Here is a 17,490-nt window from a genome sequence, read left to right on the forward strand (position 1 = left end):
AGTCCACCTCATAAAACATTTTTCTTTGATAGGATCTCTTATTTCAGATCCTAATTATCAACTTCCAGTTGACTATATAAAGCAGATTTAGGTCCTATCAATTCTTGCTCATCTGTCAATGTGATGCTGTGGAACAAAATAGTTAGCTATTATAGAAACAAACTTCCTTGTTTTCTTCCAGCCTGTGCAATCTGTTTTAAAGAAATCCAAACCAAAATGTTAGAGCACAGCAATGATCTTAAATGGACTACATAAAACATCATCCAATATCAGTTTGTTGAAAGCCCATCTGGCTTGTAAGGTTTCAAAGAAGATCATGGCAACTGTTTGGAAAATCAGTGTGATGCTAAACATATGCAGTTATTGGCAAACCCAATTATCAGTTGTAAACACAGAAAATCGGCCAACCTGTTAAAATGCAATGGGTGCTATGACATATTCAACAGTTTCGGTTACTAGAACATAACATTTGTTTCTGTACATATTTTCTAGCACATACAGCTGTATAGGTATGAGCTTTCTTATGTTCTAAATGCAGTGCATTCCCAAAGCCTACCCTCAAAGAATATAAAGGTTATAAAATAAGGCACTCAGAAGCTATAATCTGTAAGAATTCTGTGTGGGAAGACTAGAGGAGGTGTCCTTGTGTTCATGCATAATAAAAGCAGTCACTTGTTGGAATTTTTTTCTGCAGAACCTCTGCCCGTTTCTTGGTGGACCAATGCTATGGGCAAATAATGTCAAACTACTCAGTTTCCATCTATGATATGGTATCAGGACTTGGCGGTATGCAAAAGAGAATATATCAGTTTTCTTTTAGTAAAGTTTTTCATATTTTTTTATAATCACACCAATTTAGAATCACACCAATCAGCCACATCCTACATTAAAATGTAATAGGTCAGCTAAAAAACTGGTAGGAAAAGACATTATTTATTAACATTTAATGTAAATGGAAGAGAAGATTCTGCCATGGATGACCATGGGATTTCTACTGTGACTATATGACCAGAAGCAGGTAGTCAAGAGTCACAAGAGTGGAAGAATGAGGTTATTAATTGATGAAAAATATGAAGATACAGAGGGACAACTGAGAAGTTGAAAGGTCATCTGTAAAGAAGAGGATACTCTTCCATAAGGACAAGTGCAAGGTGCTACATCAGAATAATCAGCTTTACAAATACCAACTTGGTTTTCCTTCATTGACGTTTGACCTCCAAATTCCTGGGTTGTAAGTCTCATTGTGACATGGCAGCATTGTTTGACAACACAAGGAAGTCCAAGGGAAGTTAAAACTGTACTCAACTCTTATAACCTTGTTTGCCAAATGTGTGTGGTGATGGTCAAGGAGCAGGTGTTGAAAACACTGAGGATTTTTTCCTGAGGAAAAACTAAGCATGAGAATAAGGGAGATATATCTGAAACTCAATTTTGCTTTGTATATATTAGTAGTGGATTAGAGAGGCTGAAGTTGGAAATACAACTCTATGGCAGTCTAGATATCTGAAGAAATTTAAGGTGTTCTATTTTCTGACCTAAACTTTTGGTAAGATGTGTTTTTTACAAATTCAGACTATTTCATTGTTAGTGAATGCAATGTTAAAATACACACAGCATTGCTATTATGGTAAGCAAAGGAGCAGTAGCTCTATTACAAATTTCAGTTCTTCAGTAGTGGTATCTTTGTAGCTTTCTCTCTTTCCCTTCCACCTTGCCCCACTCCCCTTTATATTTGGGGATATGCTTACCCCTCACCTGTACATTACCACTTTTGGCCAGCTGCATGGGAGCAGCTTGATGGGGCAATTTCACTTAGTCTACTGCCTACCAGGAGAACTACCTTGGGTCAGGGAATCTCCAGGCAGGATGGATAAAACATGGCATGTGTTAGTGTCTTGGGGTGACTTTATGATGTGTATCCCATATCGCTGCTCTATGCCCAGAAATTAATTCTCGTGCCTTTCTATGCCTTTAAACTGAGCCTGAGAGGGGGAAGGAAAAACTGAGCAAAACTTTCTCAAAGCAGTTTGCAGCTTATTCAAGGTCATATAGAGATAGCGACTTTTTTTCAGCTGTGGCAGGGAAGCACCCGGCTTGCTGCTTTCCAGTCAGCTTTTGGCCAGTTGTTCAGTTTCTTTTTCCCCGGAGAGAGATGGAGAGTTGAACTTTGTCTTTCCTTCCCTGGAATTTCGGATTTTCTCCCTTTTCTACTGGACTGCTTCAACATCAGAGCACATCGGGAGGACTTTCCACTGGGCACAGAGGGCCTGGCCCTGGGCCAAGCCCCAGCTCCAAGGAGACCAAAGGGAGGACACTAACATTTTCCCAGGTTTTTCCTCCACAGCGAAAGATTTTATTATTTAGCATTATTTTCCTTTTCCCATGTGTTTGTTAAATAAATAGTTTTATCTCCTTCACTTTCCTTCGAGGAAAATTTATTTTTCCTGAACCTGATGGGGGAGGGGTGGTTGTGCCTTCTCTCCGAGGATATGTTTCTAAACTTGGCCAAACCGGAACAGTTAGGGTCAGAGAATACCACCCTGCTTGCTACGCCAAAGTAAGTGTTGCAGTCCAGTTTTAAAGTTATTAGAAATTCCTCTGCCCAAATTAAGGTGCAAACAAGACCATATGCCAAAGTCAGTAGTATGGGTTTTATTTAACAGTAAACATGAGAGAGAGAGGAAAAGAGATAAAAAGCAAGAGAAAGAAACAGAAAAGAGATGGGGGGGGGGGGGGCAGAAAGAGAGTGACAGAGACAAATTAAAGAGAATATCACCATTCCGTGGATCCCACTGGTGTCCCAATGATCCTCTCCAGCTGGTCTTCTTGGTGGTGAAGGTCCCCTGAAAAGCTTAGAATCTGATGGGTTAATATATATTCAGGCCAGGTGGGAATGCCCTGGCACCTCCCCCAGGGTGGGGGCCAGTCTCTTGCAGCAGACTCTGGATCTGTTGCATCACTTTGCATCCTGTGCAGTTCTGTGGTGCAAGGCCTCTGGAGAGCACTTTGGCAGGTCTTTGATGGATTCTTACACCCCTTCAGCTGCCCTTCACGTGAATGTCCTGTGGATGTGGCCTGTGGGGTTGGGGTTTCACAGCTGGGCCAGTTTGTGTAAGGGAGGATGGGTGTTCACTGCCTCTGATCAGAGGTTATGCAACCTCTTCCTCCTCCCCCCTTGGCTGTGGGGGAGTCTGTGTAAACCTGGCCTCTGAGGTCCGTGGTGTCTTGTGGCAGCCAGTGGGCCCATGGCACCGGGGAACACAGGAACCCCTTGGAGGAAGGTGCCTTAGGAGGAGAGATACTCCCCGGGTCAGGGTGACCAAAAAGGCCTCTCCCGGCATACCCTGTTCTGTTATGGAAATGTACTCCAGTTCTGTTCCCCCGATTGGCCCGTTGGCCTCCCTGCCCCTTTCTACCAGATATGTCCAGAAAGTTCTCCCTTCCCTACTCTCTCACTGGCCCTTGTTCCCTTACCACTCCCTCCGTGTTTCCCTACTGGCTCCCATGCCTTGACCCTGCCTGTGTACCTCCCTGGTGCCCTCAAATCATTGGCCTTGATGCTCTCTCTGCCCCTATTGACCTCATATTTAAACCTGGACCCTCCCATATTCTTGGTTCTTGTCCCTAGACCCCTTCACCTGCGTAGCTTCAATAAACCCCCTGTGGAACTTTATACAAGAACCTTTCCCGCCTCCTTACTGCCAGTGGATTTATCAAGCTATCTGGCGTTGAGTGATTGTGTGTGTGTGTGTGCATGGCAGTCTTGCCAAGTGGCTCCATGAGGGACGCTTTTGGGAAGGTCGCGGCACCTCACCACCAACTGCCACTGCAACAGTCTCCCCCAACCCAAACAGACAGGTTGATCTCCTGCTGCATTTGGCTTTCTTGTGGATGCACTCTTTTCCCTCAGCCTTGTTTGCTTCTCTCTAGACCTGATGACTGAACAGTAGTGTCCCCTTAATCTTATCTAAGCGGCTTAACTCACAATCCAAAGTTCTAGTCAGGCATCTTCAAGAAGGGGTGGTCTTCTGTGGTCGTAGCTTCTTTGTACAGTTTTCGCTATAATGGGCAAAACTCCTTTATAACAATGTTTAAGGTATGAACCATTTCAGTCTCAGACACCATGCTATATAACTTGTTTTGGACAAGGGGGATGTACCTAGTACTTAATTTATTTTGGATAACTTTAGAGTCCCCTTATGTTCTACGACACATGGTGTGGAGCAGATTGGTCTGTGAACTGCCTTTTTTAATGCCAGCTGCAGGATCAGTGTTTGAAAGCAAACAAGACTGAGAATCACCGATGAAATCCAATGTTTGGGTCTTTGGGAGGTACTGTCTTCAAATTTTTTATAAGCTTTGTTGCATGATTCCCATCCCTCCAGCTTGAGTGAGGTAAGAACATAGATCTGAGTAATCCATTTTCCATGATTTTTCTGAAGTATTCAGAACAGAAGTAATATTCTCCAGACAGAAAGTATCAATACTCTGTAGTGGGTTTTTTGGAGAGGATGTGCCAATCTTGAGAACTCCTTTCATGTTATTGTTCTTTAATGAAAGCATCTCATTATCCAACAATTCAGAATAACATACCATCAACCTAATTTTCTTCTGTCTTTTTAAATGCTGTTGCATTTCATCCTGGAATTAATGTACAGTACCACTAAAACTCTCTTAATTTCTGTTGTGTTTGACAGAGCAGCTCTCATTTTTGGATAACAATATTCTTATAGTTATGTCAGGCTCTATAAAAAATTTTATAGCCATCACAAGAGACCAAATTAAACCCCAAAAGCTGCAGATAAAACTCACTGAAGTTAAGGGAAGGGTTTCTGGTGGCCCATTACTCTCTGCATCTGCCCCGTTACACTGGGGCACACTTAGGATTTTGGAGTTTGCCAAATTGTATGCGCTCTATCTCAGGAATGAATAGCATGAAGGAATGACAGCCCAAGCAGCTTGTCCCTTATATTACGTGTTTACCCCTTGTCACTGTGTCAACTGTCAGCACTGCTAGTCTGGCTCATGGTTTAGATCTCCTCTTGGCCTCTGATTTTTTAGTTGATATATGGACAAATATGTTGCTTTTGGTAGAGTTTTGCATACTTGGGATCGGAAAAAGAAGAAAAACATAGAGACTGAATACAAGGTATTCAAATTAGTTTAATTTTTTTACTTAATGAAAAATTCCTTTTATACTATATGAAAATGAGTGAAAGTATGTATTTAAGCTTTAGCTCTGGACAAATATACCCAGGAAATCTGCAGTAAGGATTTCATGAGACTAAGTTGATGAGCTTGTGTTCTCTTGATGGTTTTTTTAGCACTGAACTAATTTCTGGATTTTTATTTGTCCTTGATTTGAAGGTGAGGGTGTAATGTTACCTTTCACATGTAACCAAATCTCTGAGGTAGCATGTTCTTCTCCAAGTCAAAAGGAATTAATTGTTTTAACAACTGCTACTTCTTGCCTTACTTAGATGAAGAGTTTAACTGTTTTGTTCCAGATTGCTTAGACAAGTTCTTGTACTTGGTCAAGTTGCTGTGTTACCAGATGAAAAATTTTTTGCACCTGGTGTATTAATACAATGCTTCTTCAAAAACCACTAGCCTGTGGAACTGCACAATGCTTATTCTTGTAGGAAGAACTGGAAAGCTACCAGCCCACTTGTGCCAACTTTTATCAGTTCAGCAGGTGGTCAGGTATGACTTTGGTGTCACCAACCTCCAGGGACCACCAAGGAGACCCCCAGGGCAGAAGAATGTGTGTGGAGAGGGGAGGGAACGTGAGTTAATGGCTTTGGGGAAATTATTATCATATGTATGTTTCTTGTGGGAAAAGCTATAAATCTGCGTATAAAATACAGTATGCAAACAGGAGTTTTTTCTGTCCTAAGCATGCATGAGATTTTGGAGGAGATATTTCCTTATGCATCTGGCCAAATAAAGAATACCTGCTTCTCAGTGCTACATAAGTGTTGTGGAGTTTTTATTTTTAGCAATTTTTGGTAACAGCTGTACTAGAGTGAACTACATTCCATTCAGCACGTCAGTTTCTATGACAGTGTTTGAAAAGAGATACTTTAAAGGTATTTCTAAATGTTTTGAGGCATACAGCATTCAGGTCTCTTGAGGGTATTTTATCACTGCCAGTTGTGTTTCAGAGTTATAAAATACTTAAAGTGTTTTTATATGGTATTATGGACAGTAACTAATGTGCATATACAAGGCAGGAGGAGGCAATATGTATGTTCTTGTATGGTATGTTCTTGTCAGGGACAGACAAATTACAAAACCCTTTGCTCTTCCTTGGATGCACTGGAGTGTTTAGGACCAGGGGGAATGGCTCTAAACGGAAAGACAGTAGATTCAGATTAGATGTTAGGAAGAAATTCTTCACTATGAGGGTGATGTGGCCCTGGTACAGGTTGCCCCCGAGAAGCTCTGGCTGCCTCATTCCTGGATGTGTTCAAGGCTGGGTTGGACAGGGCTTTGAGCAACCTGGGATAGTGAAAGGTGTCCCTGCCCATGGCAGAAGGGTTGAATGGAGATGATCTTTGAGGTCTGTTCCAATCCAAACCATTCTATGATTCTATGATTGAGGGTTAATATGTTCTAGGCAACTGCTATAGAAACTTTCTTCACTGTTGTGAGAGACTGGAAAAAATGATTACTGGCTCAAAACAAGTAAGGGGTGTGTAAGGGAGGGGGCAGATCAAGTTCCATGAAGGTGGAACCCTTTGGAGCCACAAGTGCAGCAGTCAGGCACTGGCACGCAGGAAGCAATGCCTCATTGGAGCCCCAATTTAGCCCCAGAGTGGGGATCAGACCAGAAGCCCCACCTGGTGGAAGAGGGAGGTGGGTGCGGGTGGCTACAGGAAGCCAGAGCGGATAAAACCATTGCACAAAAATGGAGGTGGTTGCATCGCTATTGTCCTTGAATTTTATGGCAGCTGTGACCATTCTGGATCCAAGGGTGGAAGTTGTATCTTTTTTCTCTCTCGTTTTCTCTCTTTCTCTCCTTTTGGTCTCCTAATTTTGTCTTCTTGAAGTCTGGATAATTTAAGGTAGGATGGGTGAGATTTTGCTAAGTCAGTGCTGTATGAAATGCTTTCTTTTGATTGAACGTTTGCTTTAAATTTTGGCAAGTTTCTGATCTTGCAAAGTTTGCCAGTAAAGTTTGTTTTCTAACCTCCTGAGAACTTTTGTCTAGTTCTCATTTGTGCCACCTCAGGGGTACCTTAAGCCTCTTTTAAATAAACAGTTGTAAAGCCAAGCGAGGACTGGGGCTTTATAATTGTCCATTACTATGATATTACAGCTGGTGATGAGGTCAGTGGCTCTGACCCAGGAAGAGGTGACCGGTGTGGAGAGATGCTCCCAAAAGGGATCGCTTTCCCGAGGCCCAGTGTCTTCCCTCAGGTGCTAGCTAGGAGGGCCCTTGCAGAGACTGTCAGCTCTTTAGTGATTGTCAGCTAGTGATTTCAGCTTAGCTCTGCAGGGCAGCCTCCAGGCCAAGCCAGACCAGAGAGAGAGACCAGAGGCTCGTGTGGCTGGCTCTGCACAGAAGGTAGCTTTATTGTCGGTCTGTATTCCGGCAAAGGGGAAATCCAGGGACGAGAGCTCTCCCCCTCACAGGGGCAGAGGGCTAGCCTTTATAGGGATACAGGGGATGGGTAAAGGCCAATGGGTTACAAAGGATCTGCATAGGGTCTCCTAAAGGATTGTGGGTCTGTCTTTTCTCGCCATGACTAAAGAAGTGGTTGCCTTCCCAGGGAGTCCTGCTGGGTGATTACGCAATTTCAGCAGACATCCCTCCAGGCATAGTGGAGGCATACCCCACACTATAATATGTATATATGAGCCCAAGTAAAAAGCAGAATATTTCTAATAGGCAGTCGGTCTCTTAGACCTTTCCCTTTTAATCAAGATCAGAAAGAACTTCTTATATTTGCACATATCCAGGTCTCCCCATTGTCACATCTAACTCTCTGAAAGACAGGAATGGAGACATGGGAAATAGTCATGTTTTGGAATGACACAGCAAGAGAGATTTGATTTTAGGGCATGATTTAAAAAACAATTTCTCAGTGATACCTATGACCAGGTGACCTGCCTGGTAGATGTGGGAAGGGCTGTGGATGTTGTCTATTTGGACTTCAGCAAGGCCCACAGCATACTCCTGGAAAAGCTGGCAGCCCACGGCTTGGACAGGGGCACTCTTTGCTGGGTCAGGAACTGGCTGGATAGTCGGGCCCAGAGAGTGATAGTGAGTGGTGCGGCATCCAGCTGGCAGCCAGTCACCAGTGGTGTCCCTCAGGGGTCTGTACTGAGACCAGTTTTGTTCAGTACTTTTATTGATGACATGGATGAGGGTATTGAGTCCCTCATTAGTAAATTTGCAGATGACACTAAGCTGGGAGCTTGTGTCGATCTATTGGAAGGAAGGAGGGCTCTGCAGAGAGACTTGGATTGGTTGGATGGATGGGCAGAGTCCAACAGGATGAAGTTTAGTAAGTCTTAAGTGCCGAGTTCTGCATTTTGGCCATAAAAATCCCCTACAACGTTACAAACTGGGGACAGTGTGGCTGGACAGTGTCTGGGCGGAAAGGGACCTGGGGGTGCTGGTCGACAGCCGACTGAATATGAGCCAGCAGTGTGCCTTGATGGGCAAGAAGGCCAACGGCATCCTGGCCTGCATTAGGAACTGTGTGGCCAGCAGGAACAGGGAGGTCATTCTTCCCCTGTACTTGGCACTGGTGAGGCCACATCTTGAGTACTGTGTCCAGTTCTGGACCCCTCAGTTTAGGAAGGACGTTGAGATGCTTGAGCGTGTCCAGAGGAGGGCAACAAGGTTGGTGAGGGGCTTGGAACACAAGCCCTATGAGGAATGATTGAGGGAACTAGGGTTGTTTAGCCTAGAGAAAAGGAGACTTAGAGGTGACCTTATTGCTCTCTACAACTACCTGAAAGGAGGTTGTAGACAGGTGGGGGTTGGTCTCTTCCTTCAGGCAGCAACTGACAGAACAAGAGGACACTGTCTCAAGCTGCGTCAAGGAGGGTATAGGTTGGATATTAGGAAAAAAGTTTTTCACGGAAAGAATAATAAAGTACTGGAATGGTCTGCCCAGGGAGGTGGTAGAATCAAAATCTCTGGATGTGTTTAAAAAAAGACTGGACATAGCACTCAGTGCCATAGTCTAGTTGAGGTGTTAGGGCACGGGTTGGACTCGATGATCTTGGAGGTCTCTTCCAGCCTCATTATTCTGTGATTCTGTAGGAGATATCTTCTGCCTGGTCATGGTGTAATTGAATGTTCCAAAGTATTTCTGCTGTTTCTCTTGTTTGAAAACAAGAAAATCAGCAGAAACACTTTGGTCTTTGGTATTGAGCTGGTAGGGAAACCTTGTTCTGACCCTGTGAGTGTGGGATATGCAGGCAGTCGAGAGGAGCACCCATCAGCTCACTGGAGCCTGCTGGGAATGGGCCTCAATCCCAGCTCAGGTGGTGCAGGTCTGACTGCAGCAGTGGCTCTTGGATAGTCAGATAGGAAACTTTCCTTAACAGTTCAATTGCATTTCACTTAAAAAAACCCCACAAAATGTTCTAATATCAAGTGAAAGTACTGCAAGTCATTTTCACACAGAAAACATCATAGCTGCAGCTGAAAATTTCTGAGGACATCCCTTGACAGTTTCTCATCTCTCCGAATACTGAAGTTCACAATACCATTTTTCCAAATGTGAAAAGTAACGCTTCTGCTAGTAAAGAACTTCAATATCAATATGAAGATCTCCTTTTCAAAGCAAAGACCCACTTAAAGGTGGGAGGAGGGGGGTTTTGCTTTGGTTTGGGGTTTTTTGTGGTTTGTTTTTTTCCTTTTCCATTTTTTTAAACTTTTTATTATTCCATTTTTCTCACCTGTTAGAATGAGTCATTTAGAGCTAAAAAATACGTCAGAAAATGTAACTTAAACTGCGTCTTTAAATAAACCAATTTCAGTGTAGAAAATTAGAATCTTGAAACACTTAATCTTCTTGAAAACTGAGAAGACAAAACCTGACATCCTTGAATGTAGAGACTGTTACATATATATATATATATAAAAAAATATATATATATATAAATACATTAAAAAAATTTTAGGCTAAAGAAGTTCTTTCCCCCAAATATTCATCCCAGAAATACTTCATGGGAGAATCAGGTAATTGTTACTTCTTCAGGGAACTTTAAGTAAAAACACTGAGGCAATTTTTATTAGTTTGTTGCTGAAAATGTGTGGTTCGGTTGTCTATATATTGCATACTAATTGCCAAGGAAGTTTTGATGCACAAACTTACCTTGAAGAACAAGGTAATTACATTTAATTTCATTGGAATTCTGCTCTATTGAACTATGTTTAGCCATTTAACATTGTAAATTTTAACAGAGTTTAATTAAACTCCAATATGTTTGTTGCTTCTTGGTGTAATAATTTTTCCAGCAGATAATATATATAGATAAATATAAAAATATTTATGCTCTATCTATATATAGACATGCAGATGTATAAGCAGACATAGTTTAAATTTATGAAAGAGTTCTAATAAATAATTGACACATGACAATTGCAATGGGTAACTATTACTGCCCAGGTTAAAATATAATAAACTTTATTGAATGGTGCTGAACCGGTCGTTCTATGCTGTAGTAACCTCACAGACACAGTTTTGTGCTCCGATGATAGCTATGTACCATATAAGTAATATATATATGTGCCCATACTGCTGATTATTATGTCTTTTTCTGATTATAAAGTTACTTAAAGATAGAAGTGGTTGCAGAGATGCAAATGGCACTTCAGGTTTTAGCTCTGAATGGACAATTTAGCTGCAAGTCTGAACTTAGTTAAGCCTCGACTATTTTTTTTTAACACATGCAATATATTAAGCAGAAAAGTCCTATTAAAGGAAGCACAATAATAGAAAACACTCACAGGATGATGAAGACTGTTATAGAGGGCTGTTATTTGATACCAGCATGATTTTCCAGTGGTTTTCAATACAAAGCATGAGGGAACATTGAGCAGTAGACTGTCTTAACAAACACTCATGAAAGATTCCTTTGCCCAGACAAGGCTGCACTATTCACACACGCTTAAGGAAGTTACTTGAAAATATATTCATCCTGGAGACTGGAAGCCTTTCATAGACTTTGGAAGGCAAAAGCTTTCTTCTGAAACTCCTGGTATTGCTAGCAAGATCCTCGGAGCAGGAACAGTCTCAATTTTTGGCAATGCCAGAACCTAGTGCTTCTGTTGTGATAAATGGTAGGTTAAAGGATCAGCTTTTCTGCTTTGAGCCTGAAAACATTTTCTTAATAAATAACTCCCCAGAGAGGTGACACTGGCCTCAGTAACTGAGAAATCCAATTTCTGCTGCTCTCACAACTGTGGGAGCACTTGGTTGCCTCGGTGATGTGGTCTGTAAAGAGGCTTATCTCCACTTTTCCCAGTGGAAAGAACGTAGTTCTTTGCACCTGCTTAACAAAATCTATGGTGTCAGAAATGCAAGTGCCGAAGAACTGGCCTCACTGCCTCCCAGGACAGAGGCTAAATGCTGCTCCCCATACAGAGGCTTGAGCCAGTGTCTAGTGATAAGCTGTTAAATAAATCTCCTGACTTCATTGAGGTTGTGCTGGACACGCAGGTGAAATGCATTCTCATATATCTTAATGCAGAAGAGTCATGATTTCCTTGGGAGCTTGCCGCAGTCCTAGCTGAGTGGCTAGCTCAGGGGCCAAGCACTGGGCAGCTGCTTCGCCTGCTGTAGCGGCAGAGGATGAGCGCAGGCAGGGAGCGGGAGGCTAGGCGGGATCCTGAGGGAGGCTCGCCTCAGCCACTGATGGGTAAAGCGCCAGGAGAAGTGAAGCAATGAGGAGACTCTTCTTGGAGGAAGCAGGAATGGGTTTATTGGAGCTGAGGGGAGAGGGGCCAAGAGAGTGCCTGAAAGCCTCTGACAGGGGGTTTTATACCCCACTGCTCAGGGCAGAGCATACAAAGAACAACCAATAACAACACAGTTTGGGGGTGTAACACAGGCAGAGACAAATGCATCATAACCAATGGGGAGTGAGGGGGGGCGGGGAGGGTGAGCGAGGACCAAGAACTAAACAGTGAGGTAACTAGGGGAGGAGAGTATGGCGGCCATTGCAGACGTACAGGGTGGCACGTCTTTCCTGACTTGATCAACGACTTTTCCCGCCAAGCTGCCAGAGGGCAACCATGTTGAGGAGGGCGGCCATCTTATGATTCCTGGGCCTCAGGGGTGTTAAACCATTGGACCTTTTGTCCAACAGAGTCCAGGACACCATGGCGGGAGCCATGGCTCACCGCAACAGGAGCTTCCATGGGGAAAATGCTGGAAAGCACACATACGTATTCTGTTGACCTTGCGTAGTTTAAAATAGAACAACACAGACTCACCGTGTCCCATGTTACAGCAACTCTGCAACAGGGGAATTTCTAAGGGCAATGAATGCCCTCCAGTGGCATAAAATAGAGTTGGATCAATTTATTTTCCATAATTGTTCTGGAACATGGTTCAAGTACATGGTTCAAGTTCAGTCTAGAGATGTGACCACCTAGAGTGTGCACTATTAGTAAGCATTCCTGTCTCTTAAATGCACAACAGCCCACAACAAAGAGCTGAACCTCAGCTGAAATCTCTGGCAATAGTTACTTTATATAGGGTGATGAACCTGAGGATACACTTACTAACAAACTTGTGTTGCTGAAGGTCACAATAGTTGGGCTGTCCACCTTCATGAGCTTTCTGTTGATACAGCTGTATTTGCTGGAGGCTGTGGCAGAAAGAGGGGTATCCATGCTGCCACCAGGCAGATGCAGAGAACGGGAAATGTGGGGTCTGAATAAGTGAATCTCTTGCAGAGAGATTTTATGCAAGTGGTGGTGGAGAGGGTGGTTCTGTGTTGTTTTTGTTTGGGGTTTTGTTTTTTAAACCATGCTACCATAATAAGCCCAGGCATACTTGTGGGTCACAGCAAATAGGGTGTTTCTTTGCTAGTTTATAATATGAAAGCATCCTTTATAGTACATCAAATATCTTGCAGCGTATTTCCCTGTTTGTACTAAAGAGGTGACATGCGATGGAAATATGCTCAACCCACCCTACTTTCCAAACTCAGAGTAAGTTTATAAACAAATAAGAAGCTTTTAAAACCATAAGGCTTGAACACCACCACAGAGCTGACTCCATGTGCCTGTTCATTGAAGTGGCTTTCCCAGTCTGCACATCCCTCCTGGTGTCCCAGAACTGGGGTACTACAAGATACATGCAGCAGGGCCAAACAGCCATGTTTACGTCAAAAAGTCCGTAATACTTTTATGTTGACTTAGAAAACCATCCATGGGTTCATTGCAGAAGATGGACTTGTAAACTGTTGTAAACTCCATTGTTCCTATATCCCAGATCCACATGCACCCATGCAATCATGCTGTTAGTCACTGGTTTTTTTCTTGTTTCATCTTTTAGCTTGTTTTGATACACCTAGCGCCCAGCCTACTCTCAATATGGATCAGTAGTCTGGACATTGAAAACTAGATTCAAGAAAAGAGCACTGCCCAGCATATTTTCACTCTGAGCTGACACAGATTTTAAACATCTGGAAATCACATTACCATGAGCATCTTTAAAGCAAAATTAAGAAGTGCATACTTTTTTTGCCATGTAAAGCTCAGTCCTCACATATTCTGCTCAGAAATGATTGATTTTGATGGGTCTTTTCTATCTTATTACTCTTGGCCATGCCCCATCTGGCCCCAAGTTTGGCTATTCTGTGATGGGAAGATAGTGGCCTTGACCACAGATTTTCCAGTTATCTTTGATAACATTACTTTCTGTTGTGGTTTAACCCCAGCCAGCAGCCAAGCCCCAGGCAGCTACTTTCTTATTCCTCCAACAGCAGAATCAGGGAGAAAATGGGAAGGATAAAAAGCTAGAAAACTTGTGGGTTGAGATAAAGAAAGTTTAATAGGGAAAGCGAAAGCCACACACACAAGCAAAGCTAAACAAGGCATTAATTCACTGCTACCCATGGGCAGGCAGGAATTCAGCCATGTCCAGGAGAGCAGGGCCCCATCACAGGTAAGGTTTGGGAAGACAATCACAATCACTCCAAATATCCCCCTCCCTCTTCCTCCCTCTTTCCTCTACTTCATACACGGAGCATGTTGTCACATGGTCTGGAATATCCCTTGGGTCAGTTGGGGTCACCTGTCCTGGCTGTGTCTCCTCCCACCCTCCCATGTACCCCCAACTGCCTTGCCGAAGGAAGAGGGAGCAGAGAAGGTCTTGGGTCTGTGTAAGCTGTGCTCAGCAGTAACAAAAACATCTCTGTATTATCAATCCTGTGTTCAGCACAAATCCAAAGCACAGCCGCATACCAGCCACTGCAACAAAAATTAACTCTACCCCAGCCAAAACCAGCACACCTTGTTACATGTAACATTTTGTACTAGTTTGAAAACAAACCAGTGGGAGGCACCAAGTCAGAATAACAATTTAATAGGGAAATCAAGAAGATAAAGGCAGAAAACACTGGATTAAATTGACAGAGTCAGGATACAACCTGACACCCTGTTAGTCAGGGTGGTGGTGGCAGTTGGGTTAAATGGTGGCTGCAGTCCTCCTGAAGTGGTGAATGTGGTTCTGTTGAAGCAGTGATCCTGTAGAAAGGGGTTGCTCTTCCTCAGAAGGTCCAGTGGTGGCTATGTAGCTCCTGTCCTCTGGGAATCCTGTGGAAAGGGTATCTGTGGTGTTCGGAATCTCAGATTATATCCAGGATGGAATGCTTGGTTCATCCCTCTGGGGGGAGCATCTCACAATGGGATGATGAGTCATGAGACCAGGCGTTGATGGGCTCATTAACAGAAGATAGTCCGGAGGGAGTTATCTATGAGTCATGTGGCAGGGCATTGATGGGCCATTAACAGAAAGATACTCCGGGGGGAGGAGGCAAGGAAACACTGCCCCACCTGGTTTCAACAGCTCATAAGGATGCTAATAGAATACACTGCAACCCAGGACACATTTAAAGTAAGCCTTCCAAACGAAAAGATAATACCCTGAGCTCTAAAGAAAACACTAAAGTAAACTTTGGGTGATACAGCAGTTGCCCTTTTGGAAACGAGTTCAAACCGTGCTGCACATGCAATGTGAATATCGGCACAAGTAAAAATAATTTGTACTTTAAATCACTCTGGATGTTTTCTCTGGAAATGCTGCTTTTCCAAAAAGAGTTCTGTGGGTTCATCACTATTTGGTGACAGCTCAGGAAAGAGAGAGGTCAGGAACTGGTGCAAGAGTTTGTGCAAGAGGTATGAGACTCCTAGTAACTGTAGCTGGTTTGATGTAGAAGCTTATTACTTCTTATTACTTACAGAAGTTATTTAGCATTTCCTACATCTCCTTTGGCACCTCTGTATAACCAAGTACACAGAGGTTTTCTATTTAAGCATGCATTGCTCATGAGAACTGTACTTAAAATATCTGTAGGATAATACATGTTAAGAGTGTTCCTTTCATCTGTATTAGTTCTCAAGTACCCTAAGAGGCGTGATTCCCTCCTGATTTTGTCAGGTCACTGATTTTATACTACTTTAAATACTTTGCTCAGTTAGGCAAGCAAATATAAAAATACATTTTTTTATTTTATTCTAGGAACCTGTTTAATTAATAAAAGAATTACCAAAGATATTAAATAAAAGCACCAGTCACCCTCCTTTTGATTTAAATGACTTAGCAAAGTTGATAAAGATACTAAGAGTTGTATAGGCATAACCACAGAAAAAAAGAGATTTTTTTAAAAAAAGTAACTTACTATTACTTTTTTCTTTCATTTTCTTGGGGGCTAGTATTATGAACACTTCTAACACACATAAATGTGTATGAAGACAAATAATAGTATTAGCAATTCAAGGGAGGAAGAAACCCCTTAGTTAAAGAAAAACATATTTTTTTGCTTTCTTCAGATTGGTTTCCAAAGACAATTTCCACTGTGATCCAAATGATATTTGTTTGCTATTGAAGGGTGTTACATTAAAAGTTGTAACCAAGGATGTTCTTCATGGGATGCTCTAAGAAAGCTGATTTCATGTTTATGGGCTGCAGCTGAAAGTTAAGTTTTCAGCTTTCAAACACAAGTTGTAGCTGTTCATTCTTCTCAGCTCAAATAATAGAAGTGTCCAAGAAGTAATTCCTGTTGACTTTCCTGTTGAAAACTCAGGTTCTCAAACTTCATCAGACAATATTGCCTTGTATGCTTATGTGCACTTGTATGTATTGACAGGGTGGGAGGCTGGAAGACATGAGCTCCTGTTGACACAGTATTGCTCAGAGAAGAAGGTACATATCTGCTGGGATAGTCATGTTTAACCAGAGAAGTGGTGTTCGACATTATTACTCATTTGAAATCAAGCACTGCAGTTAATTTGTTCAAACGGAAGATTGGTGGCCTTGTGTGAAATCATGCTGTGCCATCAGCCCTGGTCTGGCCAGACTGGGTGAAGAAGTAAAATCAGAAAAAAACCAGGAATCTTTGCCTTGTTTGTTCCCAACAAAGCTAAGGGCTTGTCCTCTAGCATCCACCTCTGTTGGGGTTTTAGTTCTCCTCCTGTTTTCTTTTTCTCTTAAAGGAATTTTCCCCATACATGTTGCCAGGCGGACAAATTACTGGGTGCTTAAAAAACCAAAAGACCTGGCCACAGGGGGAGTGGTGCATCTGGCTACTCTCTTTCACCTGGGTTTGTGGGCAGCCAGTTCCTGGAATTTTGGACAGAGAGGCTGCTTCTTCGCTGCCTTCCTTCTACCCGAGAGACCCCGGGATCCCAAGCCCGCCTTCCCTGCCCTACTGGGAGCCGGGCTCTGGGTGCCCTGCCCCCACCGTTGCTTCGAGCCTTTGCTACTCTGCAGCCCTGCTCGCCCTGCCTGCCGAGACCTCTGTGGGGTTCCCACCACAGCTCCAGAGTTTTGATACATCTCGTCTGCCACCTGGGATTTGTGCTTGTCCCTGCTGTTCCAGCCTGCTGTTCCAGCCTGCTGTTCCCGAGGGTCTGGCTGGACACCGGGATCAGCTGCCAAGGGGTTTGTGAAGCTTTTTTGTTCCATCTCTTCCCGGGATCCCAGGGCACCAGTGCCGCGTGCTCCCCGAGCTCGCTCCGGAGCACCCCCTGCAGCCACGGGGGAACCATTGCACCTGCCCTGCTCACCGGGAGCTGCCAGCACCCCTGCCGGCTGTGACCATAACTGCACCCAAGGGGAAAGGGCCTGACAGCTGAGAAGGCTGGCACTGGGTTTGTGATTCTGTTTGTTGTTACTGCCGTAGTTATTGTTTGTTTACCTTGTTATACACACACATATATATATAATAGTAAAGAACTGTTACTCCTGTTCCTCATATCTTTGCCCGAAAGCCCCTTAATTTCAAAATTAT

This window comes from Corvus moneduloides, chromosome 6 (assembly GCF_009650955.1).
Source record: "Corvus moneduloides isolate bCorMon1 chromosome 6, bCorMon1.pri, whole genome shotgun sequence".
NCBI classification, from domain to species: Eukaryota; Metazoa; Chordata; class Aves; order Passeriformes; family Corvidae; genus Corvus; species Corvus moneduloides.